We start from the raw sequence: 7,500 nt of genomic DNA on the forward strand, positions 1-7,500 counted from the left end.
TTCGGACAAAAGTTTCGGCGGGAAAAACTACATCTAATTCCATCGCCGGAAAAGTGATTTTCGCAACATCCAGAGAGATACGGGCGGAAAAGCGTTTTTCCGAAGAAGAAAATTTTCGCCCTGATACCGTCGTGCGGGGTATCAAACGACGAGTTTTCAAGAGGGGAGTCGGGAAAATACCCCCCCACCACCATACCACCCACCCCCACCCCCCTAGAGCGGAAAAACCACCCAGGAAGCGGTTTTTCGCGATTTTTCCGAGGAAAACTTCATCGCCACCCAGGCAAGTGGGGTATCAGAAGAAGCGGCTCGGCGGGACGAGTCCATCGCGCACCCCCCCGTTCTTCTACCATCTTCCCTCACCTCGCCCGGGCGGAAAAACCTCGCCGTCGATCCTCGTGGCAGTCCGCTGCTGGCGTCCCTCCTTGAGGGGGAGTAAAACCAGTTTAAAGCGCGGACTCTTCCTTCCTTCTGGCGATGATGTCCGCCAGTCGGAATTTACGATCACGGTCGGGATCGACTGATAGCCGAGCACCGGTGGGCTCGAAACCGGTAGTGATGCTCAGCAGAGTGCCGGAAGGGCAGACCGCAGCCACGAGCGGTGTTGCTCGCACGAGTGGCGTTGGCACGGCCACGGCTGCGAAAGGAGCCACGATGGAGAGGCTCATCGAGCGTTTGGAGGACGAGCTATCCCTCCTCCGTGTTCAGCTGACGGAGCAAGCTGAGCAATATAGGAAAGACCTCGCGGCGATGCAGGAGTGCCATCGCCAGGAGGTGCTCCATCTGCGAGAGGAGAACCGTAAGGAGCGGGAGATGGTCTCTGGGCTCCTTACGCAACTGGTTGTTGCGCAGTCGCAGCAGCAACAGCAGCAGCAGCAGCAGCAGCAGCTGGCACAACAGCGAGAGGGTGCGGTGACGGCTACGGTGGTGCCGTCTCCGGACCAGGAAGGCGGCTCCTGGGCCGAGGTGGTGCGCCGTAAGTCGGCACGCCAGCAGCCGGCTCAGCAGCATCAGCAGCAGTGGCCGCAGCTCCCGCAACGGCAGCAGCCGCAGCGGCAACAGAAGCAACGTCCGCAGCAACATCAGAGCGGACAGCGTTCGGCTGGGCAGCCCCAGCAACAACAACAACAGTGGCATTTGCAGGGCCAGTTGCTGCGAAAGCAGAGTAAGCAGCAGCCACGCACGATGCCAGCTGCAGTGAAGAAGTCGCGGAAGCGGCCCGACACCATCGAGGTGATGCCAGCGGAGGGCGTCAGCTACCTCGACATGTATAGGGCGATTCGTACGAGCTCGCATCTCGACGGCATGCAGGAGAAGATCGGCGTCGGCAAGCGAACGCCGAAAGACACCTTGCGGCTGCCGCTGAGCCGTGATGCCGACAGCGCCGAGCTGTGCCAGCGTATCCGGCAAGCCATCGGAGACAAGGGTGCGGCGTCCGTGCGTACGGAGATGTCGATGGTGCTCATAACAAACATCGACTCCTTGGCGAGCGAGGACCAGCTGCGTCGGGCGGTGTTGACGGCTCTCGGCAAGGAGCATTCCGAGGCCACCTTCGACATGTGGGAGCGGCGAGACGGCACGAAGCGTGCTCGCGTTCGTCTGCCCCGGTCGGATGCGGAGCATCTGGCTGGGAAGCGCCTGCTCCTAGGACACACCTCCTGTTGGGTGTGGGAGGTCCCGAAAGCGTCGCTGGAGGAGAAGCGGTGCTTCCGATGTTTGGAGCGCGGCCACTTCGCCGGGCAGTGCTCGGGAGAGGACCGCAGCAAAGCGTGTATCCGGTGTGGCGCGGAAGGCCACAAGGCAGCGAGCTGCACTGGCGAGGCTCGCTGTTTGAAGTGTGGCGGCCCGCACTCGATTGCCGCAGCTTCGTGCAAAGCTGCAGCCACACGATGATGATAGAAGTGCTCCAGATAAATATCGGTAAGAGCAGGAGCGCTCAGGATCTTGCGCTCCAGCGGATGAGGGAGGAGGGAGCAGACGTGATGCTCATCACGGAGCTCTATGCTGTGCCGGCCAACAATGGGAACTGGGCATCCGACGACGCACTGAAGGCCGCGATCGTCACCAGTGGCCAACGGTTTCCCATACAGCGGGTGAGGAGCGTGCAGCATCCGGGCATCGTAGCTGCCGAGGTGGCGGGCATCGTTGTCATCTGCTGCTATATTCCGCCATCGATCGGCCTCCCGGAGTTCGAGCAGCAGATGGACCGGCTGGAGGTACTTGCGCGAGGCCACCCTTGCGTGCTGATAGCTGGTGACTTCAACGCGTGGCATGGGGCCTGGGGGAGCGAGCGGGCCAACCTTAAGGGTGAGGCGCTCCTTCAGACGGTTACCAGCCTAGGATTGGAGGTCCTCAACCGCGGCACGGAGCCGACATTCCTGGGGAACGGTGTGGCTCGGCCCAGCAGAGTGGACGTCGCCTTCGCGAGTCCAACGCTCTGCCGATCGGATGGAGCAGCGGAGGACATCAGCTCCTGGCGGACGCTAGACCGCTACTCCTATAGCGACCACCGCTATATTCGGTTTGCGGTCGGGCAACAGCATCGTACAGGTCAGCGGCCCGGACGGGGCATTCATCAGCAGGAAGGTGTCGAAGTACGGGAGGCGGGTACTCGCTGGCGAACTCGCCAGTTTTGCCCCCGTACTTTCGAGCTGGCACTTGAGGCGACCCGTTTTGCCGATCGGGTGACCGATGCGGCAAGCCTGGGGATGGTGCTTACGGAGGCCTGCGACGCTACCATGGCGAGGATTGGGCAGTCGCAGCAGCAGAGGAGGAACTGCAACACATATTGGTGGACTCCGGATGTCGAGGAGCTGACCGAGCGCTGCCGGTTGGCTCGGGAGCGACAGTTATTGGCCCTCGACGAGACGTCCGCCGAACTGGCTTCAGAGGAACATCAGGAGGCGCGTGCTGCCTTAAGGGTGGCAATTAAGGCCAGCAAGCAGCGCCAGTTCGATGAGTGGCTGCAGGCCCTGGCTGCAGATGAGACGGGACAGTGGTTCCGGCAAGTGCTTCTTCGGTTTCGGGGCAGCTGGACGGCGCGTGAACGCGATCCAGCGGTGTTGCAGCGGATCGTCGAGGAGCTGTTTCCGGAGCATCCCCCGGTCGAGTGGCCGGACGTCACGCCTTCGGAAGGGGACACTCCGGTCCGTCCGATCAGCTGCGCGGAGCTCCAGGCGATAGCGAGCGAGCTGCATCCGCGGAAGGCGCCTGGCCTCGATGGAGTACCGAACGCTGCGGTAACGGCTGCCATCCGGAAGTATCCGGAGCCATTCGCTGGTGTCTACCAGCGCTGCTTGGACACCGGCGAAATACCACGCGAATGGAAAAGGCAGAAGCTGGTGCTGTTGCCTAAGCCGGGTAAGCCGCCGGGCGAAGCCTCGTCCTGCCGCCCGATCTGCTTGATCGACAATCCGGCGAAGGTCTTCGAGAGGACTACGCTGGACAGACTCAACGAGCACCTGGAGGATCCGGAGGCACCTCGGCTGGCCGAGAACCAGTTCGGTTTCCGGAAGCAGCGGAGCACCCTGCAGGCGATCCAGCTGGTGGTGGAAGCAGGCGAGCGCGCGATGTCCTACGGACGGACTAACAACCGGGATAAGCGCTGTCTGCTGGTTGTGGCGTTGGACGTCAGAAACGCCTTTAACACCGCCAGCTGGCAGGCGATAGCGATGGCCCTGCGTGAGAAGGAGGTTCCAGCGCAGCTGCAACTCCTGCTCCGCGACTATTTCACCGACAGGGAGCTGGTGTACGACACCCACGACGGCCCGGTGTCACGTCGGGTGACGGCAGGCGTTCCACAGGGGTCAATCCTTGGCCCGACTCTGTGGAACGTTATGTACGACGGCGTTCTGCGGATCCAGCTCCCTGAAGGGGCCACCATCGTCGGCTTTGCCGATGACATCGCCATCCTGGCCGAGGGCTGCACACCCGAGGAGTCGGCGACGGTCGCGGAGGCTGCGATCGACGCGGTGATGGGGTGGCTCGAGGCACGTCACCTTAGTCTCGCCCCCCACAAAACCGAGGTGGTTCTGATATCGAGTCTGCGTCGAGGACGTTTGGAAATTCCTGTGCGCGTCGGCGAAGTGGTCTGCACGTCAAAGCGATCGATACGCTACCTGGGGGTACAACTCCACGAGAAACTCTCGTGGAAACCGCACGTGGAAGCGGCCGCGGACAAGGCCCTCCGTGCGGTGGCGGTGGTTACCTCGGTGATGAGGAACCACAGCGGCCCCCAGGTGGCCAAGCGGCGGTTGCTGGCAGGAGTCGCTGAGTCGGTGATCCGGTACGCCTCGCCCATCTGGGCTAAGGCGACAGACATGCAGTGGTGCCGAAGACGACTGGCCCAGGTCCAGAAGCCACTGGCACGTGGGGTATCGAGTTCGTTCCGCTCGGTATCCTACGAGGTGTCAGTGGTGATGGCTGGTTTGGTGCCGTACTGGCTGGTCGTCAACGAGGACGCAAGGTGCCATAGCAGGCTGCTGGTCGAGCCTGGCGCCAGCAGGAAGGAGGTACGAGCGGCGGAGCGAGCAGCCACGATGCTGCAATGGCAGGACGCCTGGGACCGTGCGGCGGCAACACCATCGGCCAGCCGCTACTTGACGTGGGCGCACGGGATGATTCCCGACCTGCACCGGTGGACGGGACGAAAGCACGGGAAGGTGGACTTCCACCTTTCGCAGGTGCTCTCCGGACACGGATTCTTCCGGGAGTACCTGCACGTCTGCGGCTTCGCTTCGTCTCCGGAGTGTCCACGGTGCGTGGGGTCGGTCGAGTCGGTGGCCCACGTCTTGTTCGAGTGCCCCGTGTTTGAGGAGATCCGACGTGAGCTGCTGGGCTGGGGGACACCCGAGTCGGTCCAGCTTAACAACATCGCAGAGAAGCTGCTGGAGAGTGCGGAGTGGTGGGACCGCATTCAGAAAGCAGCAAAGACCATCACCACAGTGCTTCAACAGCTGTGGCGCGATGAGGAAGCGCTCACCAATGGTCGAACGGAAGCGGCTTTCGCCGAGGACGAGGAAGTGGTCCTCGAAAGTGTGGCCGCACTCTTCGGTGAGGAGATGGACGACGTCATCATCGAAGACATCACGCGGCGCGTGAACGAGTCGCGAGCAGCGCGTCAGCGATCTGCCCGCAACCGACGGCTTCGCGGCAGAGCGGAGGATCGGGCGCGAGTGCGACTGGCTGCGGACGTCGCAGCAGCACTGGCCGCCCGAGATGACGAGATACTGCGGACGGCAGTAGAGGCGGAGCGAGCGGGCCTAGCTCCTCCTCCCATACCTAGGCGTAGCAGAGGGGGACCACCTTCCCCTGAAACGGTTAGAATTCGCCATGAGCGGCGTCTATTCATGCAGCGCGCATGGCGAGCTCGGGTCCAGGCTGAGGGACCCTCGACGACGCGCCGCCGTCGGACCGCGCCTACGGAGGCGGACCTGATAAGGTCTCGGCGGAACAGACGCGAAAACGAAAGGCGCCGTCGTGCTTTGGCTGCAGGCCGACGATGGACACCCGCGGAGGAGGCTGCCGCCAGCGAGGCGGAATGGTCAGATCGATAGATGTCGGGTTGACTTCTTGAGATCTCCGAGAGGGGAAAGAATGAGTGAGTCACGCGGACTTAGCAAGCGTACGCCTTTAATATGCGGTTAAGATACGATTCAATTTAATAAAGAAATAGGGAAGAGACATCCGAAAGGGTTCGTAATGACGCATGACAAATCCCTGGCGGGCGACGTCGTGCGTCAAGAGCGTGGGTTTATGCTATTGTTTGTTAGAACATAATGTTTATGAACAATAAAACCTGCATTTGTTAAAAAAAAAAAAAAAACGAAGTGGAGCTTGCGGCTTAATTTGACTCAACACGGGAAAATTTACCAGGTCCGAACTTATCGAGGTAAGACAGATTGAGAGCTCTTTCTCAAATTTAAGGGTAGTGGTGCATGGCCGTTCTTAGTTCGTGGAATGATTTGTCTGGTTAATTCCGATAACGAACGCGACTCAAACAAGCTAACTAGAACGCTGTCAGCAGTGCACCTCCGGGCGCACCTGACGTCAAGGCCGGCGGCCCCTTCACGGGCGGTCGTCGGCCACGTTTGCCCTGCTTAGCGGGACAACTTGTGTTTAGCAAGGTGAGAATGAGCGATAACAGGTCCGTGATGCCCTTAGATGTTCTGGGCTGCACGCGTGCTACAATGTGAGCAGCAGCGTGTTCTCGCCAATTGGCGCCCCCATTCCGAGAGGAACGGGAAATCACCCAAATGCTCATTTAGTTGGGATTGGGGACTGCAACGGTCCCCATGAACCTGGAATTTCTAGTAAGTGCTAGTCATTAGCTAGCGCTGATTACGTCCCTGCCCTTTGTACACACCGCCCGTCGCTACTACCGATGGATTATTTAGTGAGGTCTCTGGAGGCACACCTTCCGCGGTTCCTTCGTGAGCTGCAGCTGGCATGGCCGAAGTTGACCGAACTTGATGATTTAGAGGAAGTAAAAGTCGTAACAAGGTTTCCGTAGGTGAACCTGCGGAAGGATCATTACCGATCAATACATATATGTTGTTGTGTGAGTTGTTTAGAGAGATAGAGAAACACGGTATCAGCAGAACAAACTGCTATGTTACCTTTTGGGGGCCGCGCACGCCAATTAGACCCGCGAGAGAGGTGTGTCTATACTACGATATTGAGCGTGCGCGACCGTAGGCCAGTGGCCTTCGTACCTGTGCGCACACTCCCAATGGCAGCCATCGAACGCGTAAAGTGTGTGACACATGGGCGAAGGTAAAGACCCACTAGAACATATTTAAACACTGGCCTCGAGCGAGAGAGAACCTAATCAAGAGAACGAAAGTTGTGCAAGATCGCGCCGATGCCGCCCACATCGCGCGTCGATCAATGGGAAGGAAGACCAATGGTCATCCTTGTCCACCCTGGACGGCTTCGAAGGAACCGAGAGGTGCACGGTTACGCTGTCCGGGGAACTTAAGTTGTGAGAGATGCACCTAGCGCATAACGAAAACATAGGAGACAGTTGAACATACCAAAACCCTAGGCAGGGGATCACTCGGCTCATGGATCGATGAAGACCGCAGCTAAATGCGCGTCAGAATGTGAACTGCAGGACACATGAACACCGACACGTTGAACGCATATGGCGCATCGGACGTTTAAACCCGACCGATGCACACATTCTTGAGTGCCTACCAATTCTTGTTACACACTATTCCATAACTACAGGACGCCCGCGTACCAGCGGCACGCCTGGGCGAGCAGCACGCCCGGGAGTGTGTCGCAGGCTTGAACACACGCGTTTGGCGCACTGTGCATCATGGCGTGCTCGGACCCCTTCCGCGGGGGACCTTGGGCGCTGAAATGGTAAGGCGGTACAGTTGGCCCAGTGGGTGCGTGTCGTGTCGCACGGTTCGAACTTCGGCTATAAGACAACCTGGGAGCACCGGAAGCCCTTGAACACCTGGCTTGCCGTCTGTTGCCGGGACCCGCCGTCTG

The 7,500-nt window shown here is 59.9% G+C and overlaps 1 non-coding gene across 1 annotated transcript; it reads left to right on the top strand.

The window, feature by feature from the left end:
• Nucleotides 1–7,037: 7,037 nt before the first annotated feature.
• On the top strand, nt 7,038–7,195 carry LOC128308297 (5.8S ribosomal RNA). The gene has a single exon (XR_008288192.1). It is a non-coding gene; the product is annotated as a 5.8S ribosomal RNA (ribosomal RNA).
• Nucleotides 7,196–7,500: the final 305 nt, after the last annotated feature.

Source organism: Anopheles moucheti (assembly GCF_943734755.1).
Source record: "Anopheles moucheti chromosome X unlocalized genomic scaffold, idAnoMoucSN_F20_07 X_unloc_3, whole genome shotgun sequence".
Lineage (NCBI taxonomy): Eukaryota > Metazoa > Arthropoda > Insecta > Diptera > Culicidae > Anopheles > Anopheles moucheti.